The 9,296-nt window shown below is 43.7% G+C and overlaps 1 pseudogene; it reads right to left on the bottom strand.

The window, feature by feature from the left end:
• Positions 1 to 8,421: 8,421 nt before the first annotated feature.
• On the bottom strand, positions 8,422 to 8,951 carry LOC122913427 (annotated as a pseudogene).
• Between the last annotated feature and the right edge of the window lie 345 nt (positions 8,952 to 9,296).

The raw sequence follows: 9,296 nt of genomic DNA, 5'->3' as shown, positions 1-9,296 counted from the left end.
TGTGGGTCACAGCACAGTAGGGACTCAAAAATTATAGGCTGAATGAATGGCTATATGAATGGAATGCTAAGCAGCTCTGGTTGTTGCAAAGGTCCTTTTTAGGCTGCATCAAAATCCAGCTTCTTGTGACTGCTATGCATTGGTTGAAGTTTTGCCATTTGGATACATAAACGCTATTTCTACTTTCTTTACATAGATCTTAAAGTATGTGGCACCTTCCCATACTCTTTCCAGAGTAAAGCCACAGGATTCTTGTATTTATTTATTTATTTATTTAAATTCAATTAATTAACATACAGCGTATTATTTGTTTTCTAGGTAGAGTTTAGTGCTTCATCAGTAGGCATGTGATTCTTGTCTCTCATATGCCTGAGGTCTCTCTGGCTGGGGAACTCCTGGTCCCCATGGGTTGTTTAAATACCATTCAACTATCCCTTTGCAGAGAAAGCAAGCACCCTTGCCCTAGAAGCAGATAGGTATGCCCTGCGGCCCCTTTCTTATCATCCCTTCCTAAAGTTTTAAAGATGTTTTTATTTTTATTTTTTAATTTATTTGACAGAGAGAGAGAGAGAGAGAGAGAGATCACAAGTAGGCAGAGAGGCAGGCGGCGGGGGGGGAAGCAGGCTGTCTGCCGAGCAGAGAGACCGATGTGGGGCTCGATCCCAGGACCCTGAGATCATGACCCGAGCTGAAGGCAGAGGCTCAACCCACTGGGCCACTCAGGAGCCCCCCTTCCTAAAGTTTTAAAGTGTATCTCTTTGTAAGGTCCAGTGAATCCTGAAATTAGGAGTGAGTCTGTCATTGGAGCTGACTTCTGTGCCAACAATGAAGTATCTCCCTGCCCAGTATGTAGGGTGACCTTGGGTCTAGTAAACCAGCTGCACTCTGCAGAGACGTACTTTATTCCTTTTGGACAACAATGAGAAATGACTGGCAAGAGCCTCTGGTATTCACCCTTTGAGTTTTAACAGATGAAGATAATAAATAAGGGTTCAGTATATCCCTAGCGTGAGGGGCAGAGAGAAACAGCTTTTTCAACACCACTATGCAGAGAGGCCTTTCGGTGAGAGTTGCTTTGCTGAAACTCTTCATTGCCTTCACCCCTGAGGCCCAGGCTGTTGGGGGAGTTTATTAGCTCAGATCTCAGGTTTCAGTCGGAGGGCAAGAAATTGGCCTCCAAGGAGTAAGGCCATAATCCTCGTGGCTAACACAGCAGGGTCCATTTAAAAAAAAATTATTGAGATATGATTAACATCCAATAAAATACATAGATCTTTATAGTTCAGTTAGAAGAGTTTTGACAGTTTTAGACAACCTGTGTAACCACTACTCAAAAGAAGAGAACATTTCCCTTACCCTCTAAATTTCCCTTATATCCTTCTCCCATCCAAGTACTAACCAGGCCCGACCCTGCTTAGCTTCCGAGATCAGACGAGATCGGGCGCGTTCAGGGTGGTATGGCCGTAGACCCTTATATCCTTCTCGAATCAATTCTACCACCCTCCTAAACATTTTCTGACTTCTATCACTATAAATTTGTACTTTCTGTTCCACTCAAGTGGCATCATACACTTTGAACTCCTTTGGGTTGGTTTTCTTTTACTCAACACAAAGTGTTCGCGTTTCTACCATTTTGCTGTAGGAGTCTGCCATTAATCCCTCTTCAGTGATGAGTAGTAATCCACTTCATGAACATGCCATAAATTATTTATCCATTATTCTATCACCAAACACTTAGGTTGTTTACTGGTTTGGGCTATTAGGAATAAAAATTGCAGTGACTATTTATGTAGAACTCTTTGTATGGACACACCTTTGCTGCTGTTATTATTATGAAGTATCTAGAGTGAAGGTGTGTTTAACCTTGTAAGACACTGGCAGCTTTCCAAAGCGATTATACCATTTGATACACGCCGCCAGCCCTGGAGGAGAGTTCTGGGTGCTCCACATCCTTCAGTGACATCACTTTAAAAATTTTTTAGCCATTCTCATGGGTGTGCATTGGTAGGTCATTGTAGTTTGGATTTGCATTTTCTTCTGACTGATGATGTGGAATTTTTCACATGTTTGTTGGCCATTTGTCTATCTCCTTTGGTTAAGTATCCTTTCAGGTCTTTTGCCCATTTAATAAATGCATTGTCCTTCTACTCTTGATTTGTAGGCTTTCTTTATATATCCTGGATTTGTCAGGTATTGGCTGTGTATATTTTTTCCTCAGTCTGTGGACTATCCGTTTATTTTCTTAATGATGTCTTTTTAGGATACATGTTTAATTTTGATGTTATCAAATTCTTTTTTTTTTTTAATCACTGGGTAGGCTAATTTTCCGGAGAGATATTGTATTCAGCCACAAAGCACAGTAGGTCTAGAAGCTCCAGAAGAATCTAGGATAATTGGGAGTGGGGTGGAAGTGGTAAAACCTTTATCTTTTAAGTGTACAACAGCTCTGCACCTTGGTATTCTGAAAAGACGTAAGGTTAATGAGTAATCGGGAGGTCTAGATTCAAGCTCTGGCTGGGTCATTTACTCATTGAGTAACCAGTCATCTGTAAAATGGGTAATCACGGTTGCTTCCAAGACATCTTAATGAGTGTTGGATAATGGGATTTAAAAAAACACCTGAAATTCACAGCTATTCAACAAACCATCAGGAGTATTATAGTGACACCCCTACTACTATCACTAGCCCTGTTCCAGTCTGCTCTCCTGCTCGTGGTATCTCATCCCTCCTCCTCTACCCTCAATCCTCATTACTAAGCATCCTTACATCTTTCTTGGGGCACAGGCAGAAAGGAAACACTGTGAAACTTAAATCCATCTCTTGTTATTTGTGTTTCCAGAAAAAAGTCCTTGAAGTGTCTCAGTTCCGGGGGGACTATGTGCAGGTCCCAGAGCTCTGAGTCATGGGACGGCCTCAAGCTGTCAGAGTGTCTCGCCTTTTCCCTCTGATGGCTCCTTTTGTTATGGCTCCCAGCACATCCCAGTTTCTAACATACTTCTCCACCCAAATGACCTCTCACTTTTATGATTTTAAGTAGTTTGTCAGGAGACAGACTTTTACTACAAGCTGACATAGGACTAAAAGTAAAGGGTGTTGCTGCTATTGCCGTTAGCCTGTGCGATTTTATAATGGGCTTTTCTTAATGTTGAAAGTGATGTGGTTGCCTCCATTCCCATCTTGGAGAGGCCCAAGCAGGTGGGGGCCCCTGACAGGGAGCTCCTGTTCACTGCAGACAAGTGTCTTTGAAAAAAAATGTACGTACGTGGAGGGAGATTTTTTTCTTGCTTCAAAGCACAGCCCTCTTCTCTTTCTTGGAAGGAGCAAAGGAAGCAGGCAGGGACTCTTCTTTATAAATTGTCAATTGGTGATGGAAACGATCTGTTTTCCAAGTTTGGGGTACTTGGGAAACATCTGCAGCTGGTGGTTTTGGACTCCTTGGCATGCAATGTCAAGATGGGTCATTCATATCAGAGCTCATCACACCCACTGGCCAAACCTGAGGGGCCCACCAGATTATGGTAACCCGAGAAGCTGGCCCATAAATGGAAACAGCACCTTTTCTGGACTTGGCCTGATAGCACAATGCTCTTTGTTATCTTCCTCCACAGGAAGCTGACAAAGTATAAAATCTACTTAAGGAAGTCAACAGTCTTGCTTTTCACACCTCTTTAATTTACTGAGGAGCCACAAAACTCCAAATCAAATATTTAATTCTAGGTTCTGTCCCTGTCTTGAGATGGGGCTCCAGGGCACACAGCCTGTCTGAGTAAGACACCTGATAAAGGCAGGCATTGAGGGGTTGGTTTATGGTCCTCACCTGGCTAGAGCATCACTAAACAGTGAGTCCAGCAAACAGAGGGTGTTAAGGGAAGTGACAGGGTCCTTAAGGCTTCAAAGCAGGAGTGGTCTGTGTTCTCTCTGGGGATCTGAGAGGGGAGAGCTGGGAGGTGAGGGAAGGCAGCAAAGATAAGAAGCAGCTGGGTGTCATATTACAAAGCTGAAAGGAAGAAGTGGAGAAACCAAGAACATGCAAAAGAAAGATCACAGAGAGTTATTATTATGCAATATGCCCACTGCAGACAGATAGGCGGCACTGGCCTTTCATCTTTCTTAACCTCAGATTCCAGAAAGCCTTTGCTGTAGCCTGGTCAGTCACACACAGGCACAGGCTGGGGTGAATGTCAAAGTCCTGGCAAATTCCAGCCTGGACAAGAGGGTAAACTTGAGAAATATCTGAGTCTTTATCAGTGGACTGACATACTCAGTCCCCATCCCAGTTATCAGCTTCCCAAACTTAGCTCCCTTCTGTTGCCTCCACCCTCTACGGCAAGCGAGTCAGACCACTAAAAGGCAGCGGGACAATGGGTCTGCTGCCAACACCACAGACAGCAACTCATGCAGGGCCCCCACCTGCCCACCTACTTGGCAGGCACCAGACTAGACGCATGCCAACTTGTGCTGAGTGAAAAGTGAAAACCCAATCCACCAAAGAGTTGTTTTGTCTACACGACACCGCACCAACCAGTTGTTTACATTGGTGCCACATGGCACTAAGGGCTGTTCTGACCGACATCATGCGTGGTTCATGGCCTGCATCTGACACCACATGGAGGAAGGTATGTAAGAGAATATGTAAGAGAATTCCTCCGACCCAGACTGGGTCTGGGCCCTGTTTTTGTATGCTTGCACTTAAAGGATCAAGTGCTGTTTTGTCCACCGCCACTACTCTGAGTGTAAGCATGGCCTCCGAACGGAAAATGTTGCAGAGAGTAAAAACCTGAAGGACGCCGTGCTGTGCTTGCAACTAAGAGAATTAGAAACCAGAGCTGAAAAGAAACAAAAGGTCAGCTAAGAAAGTATTTGGCATTTGGAAAAATGGCTTAGAGAAGTTAGTCTCCAGGTCACAGCCAGGGCTTGGCTTAACCCAGTCGTGGGTTCTCAGAGAGTCTCCAAGGACCCGCTGCCCAGGTAGGCAAATGCAGGGATGAAAGTGGACCACGAAGAGAGCACTGAGGAATGCTCTGCCGCTTCCCAACTGTGGCACCTGGGCCAGATGTGACTTCTCTGGGGAACATTTGAGGTTGTCCTGCTGATGTCTTAGGTCACTTCAAATGGCTCTGATTCTAGGTAATAATCTTTGAAAGAAAGCTAGAGAAAAGAGAAGGAAAAAGACCATAACATACCTAGGACATCAGATTATTTCTCCCTCACCTGCACACATATACAATACTTTGAACTTTTTGTGTTTTCTCACTCACCACATTACCAGTCATGCTCTAGCCCTAGATATCCACAAAGCTCACTGCCTGGCTCCCCTCATTCTCTTCAGCTTGTTAGATAAACGTGCCTTCTCAGGAGCCTTCGCTGGACGGCTGATCGAAAATTTCACCTGCCACTTCCATCTCTCTTCCCTGCTTTATTCTCTCTTTAGCACTTACCGTCATATAATACACTAAATATTTCCTTGTTTGACAGTTTATCGTTTGCCCTCCACATTAGAATGTAAACTCCCCGAGGGCCAGAGTTGTTTCCCTAGCACATGGCTTGCTCACTGTTGTACCCAGCTAGGACAGCACCTGGCACATAGTGAGTGATTAATATGTATTTGTTGAATGAGCTAGCAATTCTTTTCTGTCCTTTAAGTAGAGCAAATACCTTTCATGAATACGCCAGGACATTGAGGCCAAGTTTTTCTAGGTCTCTGACTCCCAGCTTTTTGGAAAAACAAAACATTTCTAAGACCAGGCTTTTGCTCCCCCTGCCCCCACCTCAGGTGAGACTGAGACTCAGGAAGGCTGGGGGGGACTGGAGTTGGGTATCCCCACCATCACCTCCATCTCAGCATGGAAGGCTAGCGTGGGCTGGAGTTGGGTACAACCGTTCCCTTTTGTTGGTTAGGCTCTGGTAAAACAGTTTTCCTTGAGGGCGGGCCTTGTTAAAAAGAACAGAGTGCTTCAGGCATATTTTAAAATAGAACACTCATGAAAGAAATTGAAGAAGACACAAAAAGATGGAAGACCATTCCATGCTCTTGGATCGGAAGAATAAACATTGTTAAAATGTCTATACTGCCTAGAGCAATCTATACTTTTAATGCCATTCCGATCAAAATTCCACCGGCATTCTTCAAAGAGCTGGAGCAAATAATCCTAACATTTGTATGGAATCAGAAGAGACCCCAAATCGCTAAGGAAATGTTGAAAAACAAAAATAAAGCTGGCGGCATCACCTTACCTGATTTCAAGCTTTATTACAAAGCTGTGATCACCAAGACAGCATGGTACTGGCATAAAAACAGACACATAGACCAGTGGAACAGAGTAGAGAGCCCTGATATGGACCCTCAACTCTATGGTCAATTAATCTTCGACAAAACAGGAAAAAATATACAGTGGAAAAAAGACAGTCTCTTCACTAAATGGTGCTGGGAAAACTGGACAGCTATATGTAGAAGAATGAAACTCGACCATTCTCTTACACCGTACACAAAGATCAACTCAAAATGGATAAAAGACCTCAACGTGAGACAGGAATCTATCAGAATCTTAGAGGAGAACATAGGCAGTAATCTCTTTGATATCAGCCACAGCAACTTCTTTCAAGATACGTCTCCAAAGGCAAAGGAAACAAAAGTGAAAATAAACTTCTGGGACTTCATCAAAATCAAAAGCTTCTGCACAGCAAAGGAAACAGTCAGAAAAACAAAGAGGCAACCCACGGAATGGGAGAAGATATTTGCAAATGACAGTACAGACTAAAGGTTGATATCCAGGATCTATAATGAACTCCTCAAACTCAACCCACACGAAACAGACAAACACATCAAAAAATGGGCAGAAGATATGAACAGACACTTCTCCAATCAAGAAATACAAATGGCGGGGCGCCTGGGTGGCTCAGTGGGTTAAAGCCTCTGCTTTCGGCTCAGGTCATGATCCCAGGGTTCTGGGATCGAGCCCCACGTCGGGCTCTCTGCTCCTCAGGGAACTTGCTTTCTCCCCTCTCTCTCTCTGCCTGCCTCTCTGTCTACTTGTGATTTCTCTCTGTCAAATAAATAAAATATTAAAAAAAAAAAAAAGAAATACAAATGGCTATCAGACACATGAAAAAATGCTCATCATCATTAGCCCTCAGGGAGATTCAAATTAAAACCACATTGAGATATCACCTTACACCAGTTAGAATGGCCAAAATAAACAAAACAGGAAACAACATGTGTTGGAGAGGATGTGGAGAAAGGGGAACCCTCTTCCACTGTTGGTGGGAATGCAAGTTGGTGCAGCCTCTTTGGAGAACAGTGTGGAGATTCCTCAAGAAATTAAAAATAGAGTTTCCCTACGACCCTGCAATTGCACTCCTGGGTATTTACCCCAAAGACACAGATGTCGTGAAAAGAAGGGCCATCTGTACCCCAATGTTTATAGCAGCAATGGCCACAGTCGCCAAACTATGGAAAGAACCAAGATGCCCTTCAACGGATGAATGGATAAGGAAGATGTGGTCCATATACACTGTGGAGTATTATGCCTCCATCAGAAAGGATGAATACCCAACTTTTGTAGCAACATGGACGGGACTGGAAGAGATTATGCTGAGTGAAATCAGTCAAGCAGAGAGAGTCAATTATCATATGGTTTCACTTATTTGTGGAGCATAACAAATAGCATGGAGGACAAGGGGCGTTAGAGAGGAGTAGGGAATTTGGGTAAATTGGAAGGGGAGGTGAACCATGAGAGACTATGGACTCTGAAAAACAGTCTGAGGGGTTTGAAGTGGTGGGGGGGGTGGGAGGTTGGGGTACCAGGTGGTGGGTATTATAGAGGGCACAGCTTGCATGGAGCACTGGGTGTGGTGAAAAAATAATGAATACTGTTTTTCTGAAAATAAATAAATTGGGAAAAAAAATAAAATGGCTGTTTTTCTCGTCTTGCTGGAAGCATGACATTTTTTTCCCCTCTTCTCTTTCTTTCCCTCCCTCCCTCCTCCTCCTCTCTTTTCTTTCCTTTCTTTTCTCTCTTTTCTTTTTCTCTTTCTCTATTCCTTTCCAGGAAGAGCAAATACTAAGAGTTTTTTTGGTTTGTTTTTTGACTGATAGAACACATAAAACCAAGCAGAGAAGTCCCTAAGGAAATGATGGTTATATTCCATTGTTGTTTGCCCTTTGGTCCTTTGTCTTCTAAGCATTTATTATATTTTCTTATAAAGATAATAGACACTTATTTTTTATCACAAATGCAACCCAAGTGTGAATAAACACATGTATTATCTTCTAACATCTATCCGTTCCTGCCACATTCCTTTAAATAGAAAAAATAGCTGTGTGCCCCTTCAGAGCCTATTTGGCCATAGCTATTCCACCTACGGTTTTAAAAACAGACTGTGACTTATCTTCTCAAATTCCCTCTTAATCTACATACAGCTCATGGTGTTAAAGAAATCCTGGGAAAGAAGTCCTCTTGGTATTGCTGATAGCCTCCAAAAAGGGAGGATGGTAGCTAGGCTGAAGGGTCTTCTGCAAACAGAGGACACTGGGAAATGTGCAGAGGTGAATCTTGTTGGCAAGATCCCAGCTCCTTGAGTCGAAGCTAGGAGAATGCCACCCATCATGGCTGACTCAACCACGGCCACTGGTCCATTCCTTACTGCCAGTATGGCTCCTATTATGGCACCACTTGTGATGGAGGTCTAGGGATCTTCTTTCCCTCTGACTTGAACCATACTGCAGTCAACTATGGAAAATAAAACTCCCCAAACTGCAAAGCTACCCCCCAAGTGCAGAACCCTGGTTTTAATAGCTATCAAACTCCCTCATAGTCTGTGGTTTACTCCCACTGGAGAATTGAAAAAACCTTTGACTGCCTGAGAGGTGACCTATGGTCCCCATCCGAAAGGCCCCACCACAATCATCTACAATTCGCTGAGGGCAAGGCTCTCAGGTACACTCCTCCATCCTGACTCCACCTGTGTGAGAGATCTTTTTTCTGATCTTAATCATGACAACTCTGTGGGGCTCCTGTTAGTAAAACTCACAAAAATGTGGTGGTCTAAGACTGGGCACCCTGGAGATTTTCACTCTCAAATGTGTCTACACTGAGCCTCCAACAATATAATATGTCAATTAGAATGTAAGTTGGCCGATTCGGGGTTGGTTCCAGCAAGGGTTTCTGTTTCTGGGCTTCTGCTCTGGTAAGCTGTCGTTCTTTGTATCCACTTGTCTACCTCTCTAAATTTGGGGGCAGCAGTTTTCCCTAGGATCTCCATTCTTTACTGGATCTGAGAAGAACTGCTGATTTTG

The sequence above is a fragment of the Neovison vison genome, chromosome 7 (genome assembly GCF_020171115.1).
Source record: "Neovison vison isolate M4711 chromosome 7, ASM_NN_V1, whole genome shotgun sequence".
NCBI classification, from domain to species: domain Eukaryota; kingdom Metazoa; phylum Chordata; class Mammalia; order Carnivora; family Mustelidae; genus Neogale; species Neogale vison.
This window is presented reverse-complemented; position numbering and strand designations above follow the sequence as displayed.